Genomic DNA, 18773 nt, shown 5'->3' on the forward strand with positions numbered 1-18773 from the left:
GTAGGTACTGGTGGTGTGGGACCTGGTCATGGATGGAGATGGGTGGGTCCAGCTGGAAGCAGAACCATGATATATGGTAGAAGGAGCTAATGATGTGGTACCTTGAAATGTTATCAGCCTCAACTTGGTGTGAAGCGACTGAACATTGCTTCTTAGTGCCACAAGTTAAGGTCATCCAAGACCTACACTTGGTTATAGGTATTTTATAATATATTGTTTTAAATTTTTCTTAATAAATAGGCTGCTTTTGTACCGTATATTTATTCCATTGTCGTGAATTTGTCTGGTGTCTTTATTTTGGGGGTAAAAGGGGTGAGGGAGGGATTGAACTAGTTTTAGGTTTTCAGTCCAGTGCGATACAATACCCTAGTCATGTAAGTTACACTTGGTGATATTGGATCAGCCTCCAAAATAATTGGAACACAAACACCTTACTGTTTTGTACTGTCTTTGCCCCAGTAAATTAATACCAGGCTAATCTCAGAGGATGTGGTTTTCTTTCATCTTTTCCTGGTTTACCAAATAATATGTATGACTAACACTGTGCAAGTCTGCAGATGTCTACTTTATTTCTAAATTCTTTATAAGCCTATTTCCAATAGGCTTTATTAATTAGGTCATCCTGGAATAAGTCCAACATTTATAACTCACACACAGGTGTATTTACTGGCGATAAGATCCAACTGGCCATCTGAGGAGGGAAGTAAATTGCTTTCCTAAATTAAGACCCCCATTCACATGAGATAAACGTCAACCAAACCTGCCGATTTCAGCAGGATTGGTCAACACTCTAATGTGTACGGGGGCATCTTGACTCTCCCCGACAGATCACCTAGGGCAAAAGAATGATCATCAATCCAAAATTGAACATGGCATAGCCTTCTCTTGTCTTAGACCACTTCCCCAATTCCAGTCCTCAAGAGCCACCTACAGACCATGTTTCCATGATTTCCTTGGTATTGTCCAGATGAGAATTTCATCACCTGTAGAATACTAAAAAAATCCTGAAAACATGATCTGTTGGTGGCTCTTGAGGATTGGAGTTGGGGAACACTGCCCTAGATGATGTGTTAGGGTACCGTCACACAGTGCCATTTTGATCGCTACGACGGTACGATTCGTGACGTTCTAGCGATATCGTTACGATATCGCAGTGTCTGACACGCAGCAGCGATCAGGGACCCTGCTGAGAATCGTACGTCGTAGCAGATCGTATGGAACTTTCTTTCGTCGCTTGATCACCCGCTGACATCGCTGGATCGTTGTGTGTGACAGCGATCCAGCGATGTGTTTGCTTGTAACCAGGGTAAACATCGGGTAACTAAGCGCAGGGCCACGCTTAGTAACCCGATGTTTACCGTGGTTACCAGCGTAAACGTAAAAAAAACAAACAGTACATACTCACATTCCGGTGTCTTTCCTCCGGCGTCTCAGCTTCTCTGCACTGTGAGCGCCGGCAAGCCGGAAAGCGAGCACAGCGGTGACGCGGTGACGTCACCGCTGTGCTTTCTGGCTATGGCGCTTACACAGTGGAGAGAAGCAGAACGCCGGGGGACAGACACCGGAATGTAAGTATGTACTGTTTGGGTTTTTTTACGTTTACGCTGGTAACCTGGGTAAACATCGGGTTACTAAGCGCGGCCCTGCGCTTAGTAACCCGATGTTTACCCTGGTTACCCGGGGACTTCGGCATCGCGAATAATCATTCGGCATCGCGATAATCATACGATGCTACGACGTCACGAATTGTGCCGTCGTAGCGATGTAAATGGTACTGTGTGACGGTACCCTTAGGGAATGTTGTTTTGTTCTCTGTGAGATAAGCCATCACTAGGGTTTGTCCTCAGCTCCCTTGGAGATTAAAGGAATGCTTGGCTCAGCCTGCTTATGGGTAAGAGTCGAGAGAGATGGCTGTCAGCCGAACAGCTATTATGATGTATCGGGGCCTTCAGCGATGCAAAGAGTGATAAGGACAAGTGAATTTTCTGCAACAATTTCTCAAAATGGGTATTTATAGCCAAATGATGCAATCAACAACAAATATTAAAATCCTCACGATGAGTCAATTTTGTGCAAAAATGTCATCGATTTTTTAAATACTTTTACAATGTAGATTTTTCGCACTCAAATCCATTCAGAAAATCTGCACCAGATGCCTCATGTTGTTATAACCACAAATAAAACTCCATCTTTTAACACTATGTTGGTTCAGTTGTGAAAATTAATGTCATAACATATCCTTATAGCGGATAGCATTCCAACCACTATAAAGACATTAAAATTGAGCAAAAAGATTTGAAGGACCCTGACCCGGTGTCCACGTCAGTACTCCATGGCAGCAGGACCTGAGGCACTGAGAACTTCCTTGACCAGCACTCGAATGCCGGCATTGTGTGTGGCTCTTGACATTACTAGGCACTGCGACGTCATGGCTTGTTTGGCAGGGATATCGGCCTAATAATTACAAGAGGCGCCTAGGATGTGGCATTTGAGTGTCAGCTGAGGAATTACGCAGTTTAATTTCTTCTAAAAATGCAGAGAAGCCTCCGTAAATATTACAGATCAGGCCTCATCAGCAATTATCTGACTGTACATGGTGTTATGTGGGCCGGTGTTGGCCCTGAAATTTTTTTTCATAGGAATGCGAATAAGAGTCTAAAACTTTTTTCAACATACATTATAGAAAGTTACACATATCATGTACTGAAATCTCTAGCTTGTGATGGTCCCCTGATATAAAGAGGTAGCTGACGTGCTAATAAATATTTAATGAAACACTGGTAGCTTTATTTGAGCAGCTCATGTAAAGTAGGAAGAGTACAAGTGAACAGATTTTAAAAATGTAGCTCAGCGTTATGAATGTAGATTTTTGGAGATCTAAACTCCATCATTCAATTTCAGGAATCTGAGTTAATACTCATAGGGAACGCTGTGGCTGTAAATGAAGCTTATAGCCACAAAACTCTGAAATGGCTACTATTGTGGAATGGAGAACAGTTTTACTTAAAGGGAATCTGTCATTAGGATCCACCCTCCCAACTCATCTATTTGGGCATGTAGGTCATAGGAAATTGAATAAAATGACACCTTGATATCTGTGATCCGATGTCTTATTCCATAGAAATCCACAATGTTCTTAATATGTAAATGAGCTGTTAAGATCTATGGGCCGGACATAGATCTCCCAGAGAATCTGCCTCCAGAGCTTATTTTAAATTAAATGGCTGTTACCTGTGTGAGACATGTAAGATTCTCGGGGAGATCTATATCCGGTCCATAGTTCTTAACATCTCATTTACATATTAAAAAATGGATTTCTTGTGAATAAGGCATCAGATCGCAGATATCAAGGTATCATTTTATTCAGATTCCTATGACCTGCATGCCCATATAGACGGCTTACGAGGGTTGATCCTACTGACAGATTCCCTTTAAAACACCATTGTAGGCAAATAGAATCCTAGTCAGGCATGAAGCATCAGTGTTGTTTTGCAAGTTCAAAAATGTCACTGAACTGCACATAAGCTTATCTGAATGATATAAGCAGAACTTGAGACAGAAGCCGACAATTCATAATACTGGGAAAGGCAAATTCACTATAATATAAATGGCAAAAATAGAAATGGGCTTTCATTAGGTGGAAGTAACAAGTCACTACATATAATGGAACCTTCAGAAGTTAATACTGTTTATGTAAATGTTTTGTCTGGATTAGTAAACGCATTTCCATACCATTTGTTAACGCAGAGGTAATGGAGGAGAGATATCAAGAGTGGAAAGTTGGTAGAATAAGTGTCTCTCATTCCAGAGTACCCAGCATGTCAGTGCATTACATGGACAGTCTATTGACATTCAATTGATCCAATGCATTGCTTCACTTTCCCTGTGGTGACATTACAGGGAAATTGGACACTTGCTGAAGAGTTTTCTTCAGAGGATTTAGCAAAATAAATCCAATGATCATTAAGGGATTCATCTCACCCTTCCTTCCACACTTAATAAGGATCTTTCACCAGTTTGAGCATGTTAAACTGGTCACATCTTGGAACAGAGAGTACAGTGCTGAATACATAAATGAATACACATATATACTAAGAAAAAATTATATATGACGTACATTCACCAATAATATATAAACCTACAACATAATGCACGACTCAGATAAATATGATAAACGTAATTTTATTAATCATAAAAATATAACACAATACATATACAAGGGAAAACAAAAACAGATAGAAAATAGTACGAGATGTCACCGGGACTAACAAAGTATATATAGTTCATAATGGCCATATGTAAAAAAATTATTTAACTATAGATATCAATATAGAACAAACTTTTTATTCATATACCTAAAAGGGACACTAAAATAAATTATAAAAAATAATTAAGGTAAGACTAGCTTTGTCAAAGCTTCTGCGAAACGCGCGTCGGGCAGGTGCGGGCTGCCACGGGGCTCCTTCTATGGTTAAGTATCCCACTTTTATTGCATCTCTCTTATCTTTGATGTTTTGACAATTTGTCTCTGTAGGATCTTTATTTTTTATGAGAGATTATAGGCATCTTGGGGCATGTTAATAGCGTATCTTATTTATTCCTCCCCACCTTTATTGGCTCATTAATATATTGGATATATATATACATATTGTGCTGCTATAAATCGTTTTTGCACTTTACTTGCACTATGACACTTTGGATTTGATAGTCTTACCTTTATTATTTTTTACAATTTATTTATATTCTTGTGGTATTATTGACTTTATTAAATCTAGTCTATATGGCACTTTTGCACATTAGCCTTTATGGTAATATTTATTTTGAGCCATGTTGCCTTATTAATTATAGATTAATTCTAATATAATATTATGTGGGTACTTACATATAGATATTTTACATGTTCTAGTGTACCTTTTAGGTATACGAATAAAAAGTTTTTTCTATATTGATATCTATAGTTAAATAATTTTTTTACATATGGGCCATTATGAACTATATATACTTTGTTAGTCCCGGTGACATCTCGTACTTTTTTCCATCTGTTTTTGTTTTCCCTTGTATATGTATTGTGTTATATTTTTATGATTAATAAAATTACGTTTATTATATTTATCTGAGTCGTGCATTATGTTGTAGGTTTATATAAGTGCTGAATACATGTAGTATTTAAGGTTTTTTAAATTTCTTCTCTATGTTGTGGAGATATAAAGTTTAGGTCATAAATAATTCATGATGAGCTCAATGGGGAATTACCAGAGATTCTTCTCTGGGGGCGTGTACTTCTTCCCTTGCATGATGTTGACCAATAATAAGCAGGAGGCATCATTCAGATGAAAAAAATGAACACGCCTCCACGATGGCTTAGAACTGGCTTTCTCCTGTTGGGTCACCCTTCCCCGCGGCTCCTTGGTGTCCCCTGTCCATTGCTTAATTATTTGTCTTTTCATCATGTGGTATTATCTGCCTTTTCTTGAAACCTTGGGATTTTTTTGCATTTTCAGATTTTTATGTCTTTTACACCATTTTGTATTTTGCTATCTTTGTATTATTTTTGGTGACTCAATCAAACAAATTGAAAGTGAGAGGAGTGCCATTATTACATGGGTGGGCTGCTATCTCCTTCTAATTATTGTATATTGGGAGAGTGCCTTTGGTATTTTAAGTTTTTTAAGTTGGATCTGAACTATTACAAAATTTATTGTAGAAATATACAGTATCTTTGATTCTTCGGGTGTGCACAGACTTTATCAAATGTGGTTCTGCTTTCTTCTTGTAACTATATGTGGTTGCTACATAGTTTGCAGAACCCCTATTGCTATTTACTAATTATGGTACCCATCCTCTTTTTTATTTTTGTTCTTCTTTCCCTGCACAATATTGAACAATAATAATAATCCGGAAGCGTTATGCAGAGGAAAAAATGAATACGCCACAACAATAGCTTACAATTGTCTCTCTCCTTTGTTGGCTTTCTCTGATTAGCGGTGACGTCAGTACCCGGTGCCTGTAAATAGCAGTTTTGTTCCTGCTATTCACAGTCGCCGACACTGCATTCAAGGAAGGCTGGACTGCAGAGCAACATTTTTGGAAATAAATTGGTGAACGAGAGGAGTGTATTATTCATTTTTTTTCTCTTTTTATGTCTTTCAGGTATTCATTTGTGGACTACAGCGGATTCTATGGACTATAGCGGAATCCCTGGACTACGGTGGAATTCACTCTGACAAGTCTCAAGGCTGAAAATTGGAGCGTTTTTTTTCATACGATCGTGTGACTCTAGCTTAAGAGTCCAGCTCCCCTGGATATCACAGAAAATGCCTTTAATAATTGTCTTGCATCATATGCTAATTGCCATTGTCTAGTCCAATGGGTTTGGTGGTCTGTGCTCAGCACCTTCTCTGTCCCCACTATCACCGGCCCTCGTGCCTTGATGGTCATGGTTGACGTGCCCTGTGTCATTAACTTACTGTTCAACTCTCACACAAGAAAAAGACCATGCAGATTAGAATATGGCACGAAAGGAGTATAAAAAGAATTTTCCTAGATATGCAAGGGAGCTTGGCACTTATGAATAGGTTGGTGAAGGGCTGTTTAAGAAGACGAAGGCAGTAGATTTAGCTTATATAGGGAAACACCTGGTGACATGTTCATTTTAAAAGGAATTTCTCAGTAGGATCAACCTTCTTAAGTTGTCTATATGGGCATGTAGATAATAGAAATCTGAATAAAATGACACCTTGATATCTGATTGATATCTGTAATCCAATGTCTTATTCCAGAGAAATTCACATTTTTCTTCATATGTAAATGAGTTGTTAAGATCTATGGACTGGACATAGATCTCCTTGAGAATCTCCCTCTAGACCTTTTATTATTTGAAAGGTGCATTCCCAGTACGAGACATGTAATGACTGACAGTCTGCTGTCCTGATCTACATGTCTCACACTGGTAACGCCTCGTTTCATTTACAATAATTTCTGGAGTCAGATACTTAGGAAGATCTATGTCTGGCCCATAGATCTTAACAGCTCCTTTACATCTAAGATAAGCGTAGATTTCTCTGGAATAAAATATCAGATGACAGATATCAAGGTATCATTGTATTCAGCCTCCTGTGACCTACATGCCCATATGGACAACTTAGGAGGTTTGATCATACTGACAGATGCCTTATAAATGTTACAACTCCTGAACTGCATTGATCAATACAATGCACCTTTGTATGAATCCTGTTCACTCATTTGGCTAAAAGGTTAGGTTGGTTTAGAATGTGCCAGAGAAATGACACAAAGGTGCGAGTCTTCAGCATCCACATAAATGAATACCAACATTTTCTGTAATTTGATCTCCATATAATTTGAGTGTCAACACAGATAGAAATGGAGAGTTGTAGAGAATAGCGATGTGTACAGTTAATTAAAAAAGATGCCGCTGGCGGCAAAGCCATCATAAGAAAAAAAAAATGCCAAAGAAGTCACTTCAAGAAAAAAAACAGCCAGCAATTTCCTGAAGAGTCTCCTGCTTCAAACCTCAGCTGGTACACCATGATCTAAAAGACGCCAAGTGCTCATATCATTTGACAAGACTGAGTTTAGTGGAACATTTTTTACCATATAACATAAAGTTAAATTAAGGGAGCACTAAAATCCCTCATCCTAGATATCACTGAATGAAATATTCCAGTTGTAAATCTTTATTCATTATATAGTGGAATGAACAGTAAAACCTAAAAATGATCAAAGTAAATCACAACTAATATCCCACGGAGGTCTGGAGTTGGAATGATGCTCAAAATCAAAGTGGAAAATCAAATTGCAGGCTTATCCAACTTCAGTGGAAATGCCTCAAAACAAGGAAATGATGCTCAGTAGTGTGTGTGGCCTCCACAAGCCTGTTTGACCTCCCTACAATGCCTGGGCATGCTCCTGATGAGGCGGCGGATGGTATCCTGAGGGATCTCCTCCCAGACTTGGACTAAAGCCTCCGCCAACTCCTGGACAGTCTGTGGTGCAACATAACATTGGTGGATGGAGCAAGGCATGATGTCCCAGATGTGTTCAATCAGATTCAGGCCTGGGGAATAATAATAATATAATAATAATAATAATTTTATTTATATAGCGCCAACATATTCCGCAGCGCTTTACAACTTATAGAGGGGACTTATACAGACAACAGACATTACAGCATAACAGAAATCACAGTTCAAAACAGATACCAGGAGGAATGAGGGCCCTGCTGCTCGCAAGCTTACAATCTATGAGGAAATGGGGAGACACAAGAGGTGGATGGTAACAATTGCTTTAGTTATTTGGACCAGCCATAGTGTAAGGCTCGGGTGTTCATGTAAAGCTGCATGAACCAGTTAACTGCCTAAGTATGTAGCAGTACAGACACAGAGGCTATTAACTGCATAAAGTGTATGAGAACATGATGGAGGAACGTGATTATGTTGTTGTTTTTTTATTAATAGGCCACACAGGGATAATTAGGTTAATGCGTTGAGGCGGTAGGCCAATCTGAACAAATGAGTTTTTAGTGCACGCTTAAAACTGTGGGGATTGGGGATTAATTGTATTAACCTAGGTAGTGCATTCCAAAGAATCGGCGCCGCACGTGTAAAGTCTTGGAGACGGGAGTGGGAGGTTCTGATTATTGAGGATGCTAACCTGAGGTCATTAGCAGAGCGGAGGGCACGGGTAGGTTGGTAGACTGAGACCAGAGAGGAGATGTAGGGTGGTGCTGAGCCATGGAGTGCTTTGTGGATGAGGGTAGTAGTTTTGTACTGGATTCTGGATTGGATGGGTAGCCAGTGTAATGACTGGCACAAGGTAGAGGCATCGGTGTAACGGTTGGCGAGGAATATGATCCTGGCAGCAGCATTCAGGACAGATTGGAGCGGGGAGAGTCTGGTAAAAGGTAGGCCAATTAGTAGAGAGTTACAATAGTCCAGACGAGAATGAATAAGTGAGACAGTAAGAGTTTTTGCAGAGTCGAAAGTAAGAAAAGGGCGAATTCTGGAAATGTTTTTGAGATGCAGATAAGAAGAGCGAGCCAGTGATCGGATGTGGGGGGTGAATGAAAGCTCGGAATCAAGGATGACTCCAAGGCAGCGGGCATGTTGCTTTGGAGTAATGGTGGAACCGCACACAGAGATGGCAATGTCGGGCAAAGGTAGGTTTGTAGAGGGAGAGAACACGAGGAGTTCAGTTTTTGACAGGTTCAGTTTCAGATAGAGGGAGGACATGATGTTAGAGACAGCGGTAAGACAATCACTGGTGTTTTCTAAAAAGGTCGGCGTGATAACAGGAGAAGAGGTATATAATTGGGTGTCGTCAGCATAGAGATGGTACTGGAAACCAAATCTACTGATTGTTTGTCCAATAGGGGCAGTATACAAAGAGAAGAGGAGGGGGCCTAGGACTGATCCTTGAGGAACCCCAACAGTAAGGGGAAGGTGAGAGGAGGAGGAACCAGCAAAACAAACAGTGAAGGATCGGCCAGAGAGATAGGAGGAGAACCAAGAGAGAACGGTGTCCTTGAGGCCGATGGAGCGGAGCATAGTGAGGAGGAGCTGATGATCCACAGTGTCGAATGCTGCGGAGAGATCCAAGAGAATTAGCATGGAATAGTGACCATTAGATTTAGCTGTTAGTAGGTCATTAGAGACTTTAGTGAGGGCAGTTTCAGTAGAGTGTAAAGAGCGGAAACCAGATTGAAGAGGGTCGAGAAGAGAATTATCTGAGAGATAGCGGGTAAGACGGGAGTGGACCAGGCGTTCCAGGAGTTTAGAGATGAAGGGAAGATTAGAGACAGGTCTATAATTAGCGGCACAATTTTGATCGAGGGAGGGCTTTTTAAGTAGTGGATGTATGATGGCATGCTTAAATGAGGAGGGAAAAATACCGGAAGTGAGGGAAAGGTTGAATATTTTTGTTAGGTGAGAGGTGACAGCCGGGGAAAGGGACTGGAGGAGATGCGACGGAATGGGGTCGCTGGTGCAAGTGGTCGGGCGAGAAGATGCAAGGAGCCTGCTTACTTCTTCTTCTGTAACTGGTTCAAAGTCAGAGAGTGAACTAGATGCAGTGGGGGAGGGAGGACAGTGCTTGGTATGAAGAGATTGGGAAATGATTTCCTGTCGAATGTGGTCAATTTTTTCTTTGAAGTAATTGGCCAGATCGTCAGCGTGGAGATCTGTGGTTGGGGCCTGCTCTCTTGGGTTGAGTAGGGACCGGAAAGTGTCAAAGAGACGTTTAGGGTTATTGGACAGCGAGGTGATGAGGGTGTTGAAATAGGTTTGTTTGGAGAGGTGAAGGGCAGAGTTGTATGTTTTTAACATGAACTTATAATGGATGAAATCTTCGGGCAGATTAGATTTTCTCCACAGACGTTCGGCGCACCTGGAGCACCGCTGCAGGAAACGTGTTTGCAGCGTGTGCCACGGTTGTCGCCGTCTGTGCCGAGTTGTTCTATGTATAGGAGGTGCAGCTTCTTCCAGGGCACTTTGCAGGGTTTCATTGTAATGCTTCAGAGCAGAATCAGGACAAGAGATGGAGGAGATTGGGGCCAATGAAGACTGCAAGTTCTTCATAAGTTTCTGGGTGTTAATGGCCTGTATGTTTCTATAAGTGTGGAAAGTGGGGGTGACCTGAGCGGGATGGCAGTTCTTGATAGAGAATGAAAGAAGGTTGTGGTCAGAGAGCGGGAGAGGGGAGTTTGTGAAATCATCCAGTGAGCAAAGCCGGGAGAAGACCAAATCAAGGGAGTTTCCATCATCATGTGTTGGAGAGTTAGTATGCTGCGAGAGGCCGAAAGAGGAGGTTAGAGATAAAAGGTGAGAAGCAGATGGGGAGAGGGGAGAAGCAATTGGGATATTGAAATCACCCATGATGAGGGTGGGGGTGTCATAAGAGAGAAAGTGTGGAAGCCAGGTGGCAAAATGATCCAGGAACTGGTGAGAGGGGCCGGGAGGACGATACACCACCGCCACTCGCATGGAGAAGGGGACGTAGAATCTGACAGCATGGACCTCAAAGGAAGGGAATACAAGTGAGGGTACTTGGGGGATAACTTGGAAGGTACATTTGGGTGAAAGGAGCAGACCAACGCCTCCACCTGCTCTGTTGTCTGATCTTGGGGTATGAGAAAAGTGTAGTCCACCAAATGAGAGAGCAGCAGCAGCGGTGGTGTCTGACTGCTGGATCCAGGTTTCAGTAAGAGCCAGGAGATTAAGAGAGTTAGAAAGGAAGAAGTCATGAATGAAGGAGAGTTTATTACACACAGAGCGAGAATTCCAAAGAGCACAATTGAAAGAGACAGAAGGCATGCATGGAATATTAATAAGGTTAGAGGGGTTTCTGGGTGTAGCAGTTGGGAGGTTTGACTGGCTATAACATGGGGGGCCGGGGTTCGGAGAGATGTCTCCAGCAACTAGGAGAAGGAGGATAGAAAGAGTGAGCAGATGGTTAAGTGATTTGTGAGAGCGTCTCTTGTGTTGGATGGTGGGACTGAATGGATCTGTACTGTTAAGCAATGTGAACAGAGCATGAGTGCTATACATAGGAGAGGCCAGGACAGAGGGGCCAATATGGATGGAGTGTAAAGAGTTGATGCAAGGGCGGTGATTGTGTGTGAAAGCAGCAGCCATGATATAGATTATACAAATACATATGGTGAGTATTTGCTGTGTGCCAACTGAATAGGGAATAGATTTTGATTGTCTTACCTGTCTCCTGCCCTGTCTAACTGCCATGTTATAACTGCTGAATACTTAGAAAAAAAAGTACTTTGAAAAAAAAAAAAATGATGTACACGAATAATAGTGCACGAATGCCCCCTGCATGAATGCTTCCCCAAGCTATATCTACATTTATAGGTGGCCAGCTCTTAGATCTCACTTCTTTTTTTGGGGGGGGGCCAGTCCATAGCTTCAATGCCTTCATCTTGCAGGAACTGCTGATACACTCCAGCCACATGAGATCTGGCATTGTCCTGCATTAGGAGGAACCCAGGGCCAACCGCACCAGCATATGGTCTCACAAGGGGTCTGAGGATCTCATCTCGGTACCTAATGGCAGTCAGGCTACCTCTGGCAAGCACATGGAGGGCTGTGCGGCCCTCCAAAGAAATGCCACCCACACCATTACTGACTCACTAGCAAACTGGTTATGCTGAAGGATGTTGCAGGCAGCAGATCGCTCTCCACGGCATCTCCAGACTCTGTCACGTCTGTCACATGTGCTCAATGTGAACCTGCTTTCATCTGGCCGCCAGTGGTGAATTTACCAATCTTGGTGTTCTGTGGCAAATGCCAAGCATCCTACACGCTGTGATCACAACCCCCATCTGTGGACGTCGGGCACTCAGACCATCCTCATGGAGTTGATTTCTAACCGTTTGTGCAGACACATGCACATTTGTGGCCTGCTGGAGGTCATTTTGCAGGGCTCTGGCAGTGCTCCTCCTGTTCCTCATTGCACAAAGGCTGCGGTAGTGGTCCTGCTGCTGGTTTGTTGCCCTCCTACGACCCCCTCCACATCTTCTGGTGTACTGGTCTGTCTCCTGGTAGCGCTTCCAGCCTCTGGACACTACGTGACAGACACAGCAAACCTTCTTGCCACAGCTCGCATTGATGTGCCATAATGGATGAGCTGCACTACCTGAGCCACTTGTGTGGGTTGTAGAGTCCGTCTCATGCTATCACGAGTGTGAAAACACAACGAACATTCAAAAGCGACCAAAACATCAGCGAGAAAGCATTGGTACTGAGATGTGGTCTGTGGTCCCCACCTGCACTTCCATCTTTGTAAATTTTTGTATCTTTATTTCTACAGTATTCTGGCTGCTAATTAAAGCTTTGATGATATTCTTGTAGCCTTCATATTTCTTGTGGAAAGAAATAATTTTCTTTCTCAGGTGACATTTCTCTTCTATGTGGTGCTATGAAATGTGGTGACAGCATGAAATGGGAAGAGGTTTTCCTTGTTAAATATTGCCCTTTTATAGTCAACTGTCTGCTGGACACCTGTTTAATGAATAATTATAATTACTGGTGGTTGAATTAATGTTAACTAGAAATTTGTAGTTTAAAATTTTGATTTGAACTTACAGCATTCATTGGAATGTACTCAATATTGCAACATGATGTTCAATGAATTTGCTAGGATACTTTTTGGGGTCTACAAAATAACAGATTTTGTTTGTAATCATTGGCCCACATTTGTGGTAGTATTTTGTAGCATAGTATCCCATAAAAAAATGTTGATTCTGAAAGGAAATTAAAGGTTTTCTGACAAATCTGTTGGAATGTACTCATCTATGCTGATCATTGCATATTAACACATTATGTTGAAAATTACTGGGCATGCAAAGAAGTGTATCTTTATTACAAAGGAAAAGAATTGCAAAGTGATAAAATGTAATAAGCACTTCCAAAAATATATTATAGTGTATATAATTGCTATAAGGTTTGAAGTATTCTGATTATTAGAGTGAGCAATTATATATTCTTGTAGATGACATAAAATGTTCCCTGTTCTTATGGGAAGCAACACGTGTGCCGACTGTATTGTGGAATGCAACTGTGAGCACAGATCACTGCTCAAACCTGTCACCACCTCATAGCCACATGGTAGTAGAGAATGTCAGGGGCTTCTTATGACAATGAAAACTCTGATGTCACTGTCTCTGCACTTTACAAAATAATGTATTAATATACCATATATATTCAAGTATAAGCCGACCCGAGTAAAAGGTGAGGCACTTAAAGGGAACCTGTCACCCCCCCCAGTCATTTCAAACTAAAAGAGCCACCTTGTGCAGCAGCAATGCTGCATTCTGACTAGGTGACTCTTTTAGTTCTCGGTGCTGTAACTAGAGAAATAATCAGTTTTATAATTTGTCTGAAATATCTGGTCTTCAGTCAAGTAGGCCGGCGTTTCCCCCCTGCTTCAGACAGCACACAGCTGTCACTCACATCTTCTTGGCGCCGGGCGCCGCCTCCTCCTCTCCGCTGTTTTCAAAATAGCTGGCGCCTGCGCTCTTTTCCCCTGCCTGGTGCAGGCGCAGTGAGCGCTGGCCGTCTTTCCTCATATGCAGTCCAGCTGACTGCGCGGCCGCCCTGCCTGTGAATCCCAGCCCCGCAATGTGAATAAATCATAAGTCACTGCGGGGCTGGGAATCACAAGCAGGGCGGCCGCGCAGGCACAGTCAGCTGGACTGCATATGAGGCAAGACGGGCAGCGCTCACTGCGCATGCACCAGGCGGGGGAAAAGAGCGCAGGCGCCGGCTATTTTGAAAACAGCGGTGAGGAGGAGGCGGCACCCGGTGCCAAGAAGATGTGAGTGACAGCTGTGTGCTGTCTGAAGCAGGGGGGAAACGCCGGCCTACTTGACTGAAGACCAGGTATTTCAGACAAATTATAAAAAAGATTATTTCTCTAGTTACAGCACCCAGAACTAAAAGAGCCACCTTGTCAGAATGCAGCATTACTGCTGCACAAGGTGGCTCTTTTAGTTTGAAATGACTGGGGGGGTGACAGGTTCCCTTTAATTTTGCCACGGAAAACTGGGTAAGCTTGCTGACTTGAGTATAAGCCGGGTATGCGTTGTCCCCTCATCCCTGTCTTGCTATGCATGGCTCCCCCCATCGCTATCCTGGTATGAATGCCTCCCCATCCCTGTCCCTGTCATTGTATGTGGAGCGCCCCCAGACGCAGGGCCGCAGGGTACTCGGTACCGGGCTTCTCTGTCTCAGTCCTGGGGTTGTCACGGTGGCTAGACCCGGTCCGTGACCCTGCTAAGGGGCGTCCAATGAAAGGTGTAGGTGGTGGTGCGTGGTGCAGGTCGCGATGAATAACGAGGACACAGGGTTGCAGTCTCTTTACCTCTTTACTGAAGGCTTCAAGGTCCTCAATCCAGAGTACGATTAACAGGGCTGTCTGAGACCGGCCGGTCCAATGGCACCTCCAGAGTTCCCTTTGCAGGTGGAAATCTGTGCCTACCTTCTAGCGCCTGTGTGTTGTAGTACTTCCCTGCTGAGCACCACGGGATAGTCCTCACAACTGTTGTGTCTGTTTCTGATGTTCTTTCCCACAACTTATGTCTTTTCTGATGTTCTTCTCCATCCCCCAGATGATATGGATCGGACGCACCCGTATGACGGGTAGGCCTGGAGTTCTTCCGGGACCCTAGTGACGCCCCTCTCCCACAGTTGCTCCCTATGTCTGCTTAGGAGATTTAGGTGAGACAGCCAACCTATAATTAACTGTCCTGACGTTCGTTTAAAGTAATGCTTGGAGCTTAATACTTCCTCGGCGTTCCGGCCACTGGCTACGCACCTCAGTAGGATTTTGTCTCAGTCTTACAGCACGACTCCTACTGGTGTTATCTCCTTTTTGCTTTGATCTCGTTTCTCACTCTCCACAATAAACCTCGCTTCTTGTCCTTTCTTGAGATACCGCCGCGATGTAGTGCAGGCGCGGTTCCTTAACGTTCTTTCCTGTTCGCTAGGCCTCTGTCAGGATCCCACCTCTGACAGTGACCCCCCTGAATCTTCCCCTGCAACACCCTCTGCCACAGGATGTTGCCTGGTTCCAACCCAGTCAGCTTCTCCCTAACTTTCTATCTAACCCCCAGTTTTACCAGATTGTGAGGAGTGGCCTAATACATAGCGCCCTTAGCTCCCCCTGGAGGCCAGACTATGAAGTGTATTGGTGTCTGTGATACCTGGTCAGGTGAACTCCTTCAGTGCCATCAGACGTACCATCACTCCCCTTAGTGGCGGAGCATCAGTACTGCAACGACCAGGACTCTGGGGCGCTGCACTCCCCCCCGGTTAAATCCAGTACTCCCAGACTGGGAAGAAAACAACAATACATGTCAGCAAAAGACATACAAATTTTTAAATGCAATAAACAAGTAATAAATTAAAATAACAGTGCTTCCCTTTATGGGAGGTGAGGACTCTTGAACGTTACAAACATGGTTAAATATCTTAAATAACATACTATAAATAACTTCTATTACCCAGCCGGGCAAATGCTGAACAATAATTTAACTTTGCCTCTAAGGACGTGTAAGCTGAATCCACTAAAGGCCTATAATAAAACTTCTAATATATAAATTAACCTTTTCTTCATTTTTCCCTTTTAAGTACAATATTTTCTTTTTATTCTATGACTTGTCTTATGCAGGACTGCCTGTCTATCTGCCCAGGCCTACTGCCTCTTTCTTAGTACAGGATCACCGAGCCATCTCTTTATGGCTCCTAAGAGGACTCAACCACTAACCCCTACGGGTTCACTTTCCTGTCCTCATTCCCTAGCACACTATTAAACATTTCCTATAATTAACTAACTGGCTACATATAACTTTTCTATGTAAAACATTATTTCTATTTACTCTTCTTTAAGGCAACGTTATATATGGAATACAACTGGTGAACATTCCCTTTAAGAGGGAACCAAGTCTCTTTGAGGTAGTGCAACTACTCATGTTGCAAGTCCGTGCAAGACAGGAACTCCGATGCTGTTTCCAGGAACAGTTTCTTCGCAAAGAGTTCTCTTTCTTGTAAAACCAGTAGAGGGCACCCTTAAGAGGGTGCGAACTATATACAGAGCAGTTTGTGAACCATTCACCGTCCATGATTCGGTACTTTTTAAAACAGTGGTAAACAAAACAAAAAGGCAAAATAGGGATCCCGGGTCAACTAAGGGATCCCTTTAAGAGATAACCCTGGTCGGGTTATAGCAGCAGAAAAACACAAAAAGACGAACAGTTAACTATTTACATACTCGTGGTTCCGAGCTTTATCCTCACAGAAGGTTACACTGCATCAATTGGTGACGGACACTCGCCGGCCGGGAAGGCTGCGGTCCTCTGTCCTCAGCGGATACAGAATCAGTATCATTGGTTGGTCTCCCAGACGCGGTCAGATCATCCGGCGTCTGGATTCGAATGTCAGCTGTGGTTGCAAGTTCAGTAGCGGCGATGATGCACACTGTGGCGACAGTAGTGGCATTGGTCAAATCTGGGTTAGTCGTAGTCGGGACAGCAGGTGGCGCTACGGCCGGCTCGCATCGTTGGACGTCTCGAGCGCACCACCGCTGCGCACTCCGGTGGCGAGTGTAGGTCACCTGGTCCCCTTTACATGGTAGCTGATTGTCATATCGATTGCAGGACGGGGTTTTCACATTGTAGCTGGTAAAGAAGATCTCAGTTGGCAGTCCCGGTTCTTGTGTAGAGCCCCAACCCCGCTTCAGGTGGAAGGCTAGTACAGTCTCCTGCTTGATCGAGTTCCTCCTATTGTGTTCAGTCTTTGGTCTCTGTATTCTCGGTGGGTCATTTGGTTCTGTCTCTTTTTGGTTTTGCCATTGTCGAATTAAGCATTGCTTATACTGTTCCCAGATGAGCGCAGCAATGCTGAGGCCCTCCTGCCTGGCCCCATCTGGCCCGATCCGTGGGGTGTCCCACTGGAAGGTCACCCCCTCTGAGCTCACATCTAGCGGTTTCCCCATCGTTGTTGGTAACGGGGGCACCAGCTTCTCCATGGTGCCTGGGGTTAGTATTACTAGCTCAGCGGTGAAAACTCGGTTATTGTCGGGCTGGGGAGCGGTCACGGGAGTAGGGTCGGTCGGGAGAGCAGGATCGGTCGGGGGAGCAGGGACGCTTTCCATACCTGCCTCTGATGTGATTCCACCGATGTCGATCTGTTCCATTGACAAGAACACTGGAATCAGCTGCAGCTCGGACCGCGGTTCTTCCAGGGCGGTCTCCTGGCACGGCTCCAACCCCCATTGCTTCGCATCGGCTGGCTCCAGCTTCGGGATATGCCGGCCCGGCTCCAAGAGATCCAGATCCTCCAGCTGCGGTGGGTTCGGATCTGACTCCAGTCGGTGGGGATAGCCCGGGATCACTTCGCCGTCGCTCGGGTACTCGCTGATCATCTTCACTACCTCGCAGTCGACGGCTGCACATGCACCTGGCTCCGCCATTCCTTCGGGGTGGGGCTCATTCTCCCCCTCGTTCCCGCTGTTGCAAATCAGGGGCGGTTCTCCTCTGATTCTGGGCAGGTCGTCATCTCGCAGCAGTAGTCGGAGGGGGCGGTCGCCACTTTTGGCGCCGCTTGGATAGTCTCCTCCCATGGCACGCCCTTCTTCTTCTTCTGCACTCTCCGTGGCGCTGCAATGGCGGCGGTTTTGGCGGGAACTTTTGGCAGTGATGGCAATGCACAGTCTTCGCTATAAAGCACGGTTTAAGCACAGTTCAATCACAGTTCCAAGGCACACATGACCTGCTTCTTCAGGCTTAAGTAGATCCTGTTCGTGATGCCAAGTTTGGAGCGCCCCCAGACGCAGGGCCGCGGGGTACTCGGTACCGGGCTTCTCTGTCTCAGTCCTGGGGTTGTCACGGTGGCTAGACCCGGTCCGTGACCCTGCTAAGGGGCATCCAATGAAAGGTGTAGGTGGTGGTGCGTGGTGCAGGTCACGATGAATAACGAGGACACAGGGTTGCAGTCTCTTTACCTCTTTACTGAAGGCTTCAAGGTCCTCAATCCAGAGTACGATTAACAGGGCTGTCTGAGACCGGCCGGTCCGATGGCACCTCCAGAGTTCCCTTTGCAGGTGGAAATCTGTGCCTACCTTCTAGCGCCTATGTGTTGTAGTACTTCCCTGCTGAGCACCACGGGATAGTCCTCACAACTGTTGTGCCTGTTTCTGATGTTCTTTCCCACAACTTATGTCTTTTCTGATGTTCTTCTCCGTCCCCCAGA

At 44.2% G+C, this 18773-nt stretch overlaps 1 long non-coding RNA gene across 1 annotated transcript in view; it reads left to right on the forward strand.

Annotated features, from left to right (window-relative positions):
* LOC143806876 (uncharacterized) overlaps nt 1-8228 on the forward strand; it is a 109126-nt gene extending 100898 nt beyond the window's left edge. The window contains exon 3 of the long non-coding RNA XR_013221583.1: nt 6151-8228. This is a non-coding gene — a long non-coding RNA (uncharacterized LOC143806876). The remainder of the gene's footprint in view (nt 1-6150) is intronic.
* Nucleotides 8229-18773: the final 10545 nt, after the last annotated feature.

The sequence above is a fragment of the Ranitomeya variabilis genome, chromosome 2 (assembly GCF_051348905.1).
Source record: "Ranitomeya variabilis isolate aRanVar5 chromosome 2, aRanVar5.hap1, whole genome shotgun sequence".
NCBI lineage: Eukaryota > Metazoa > Chordata > Amphibia > Anura > Dendrobatidae > Ranitomeya > Ranitomeya variabilis.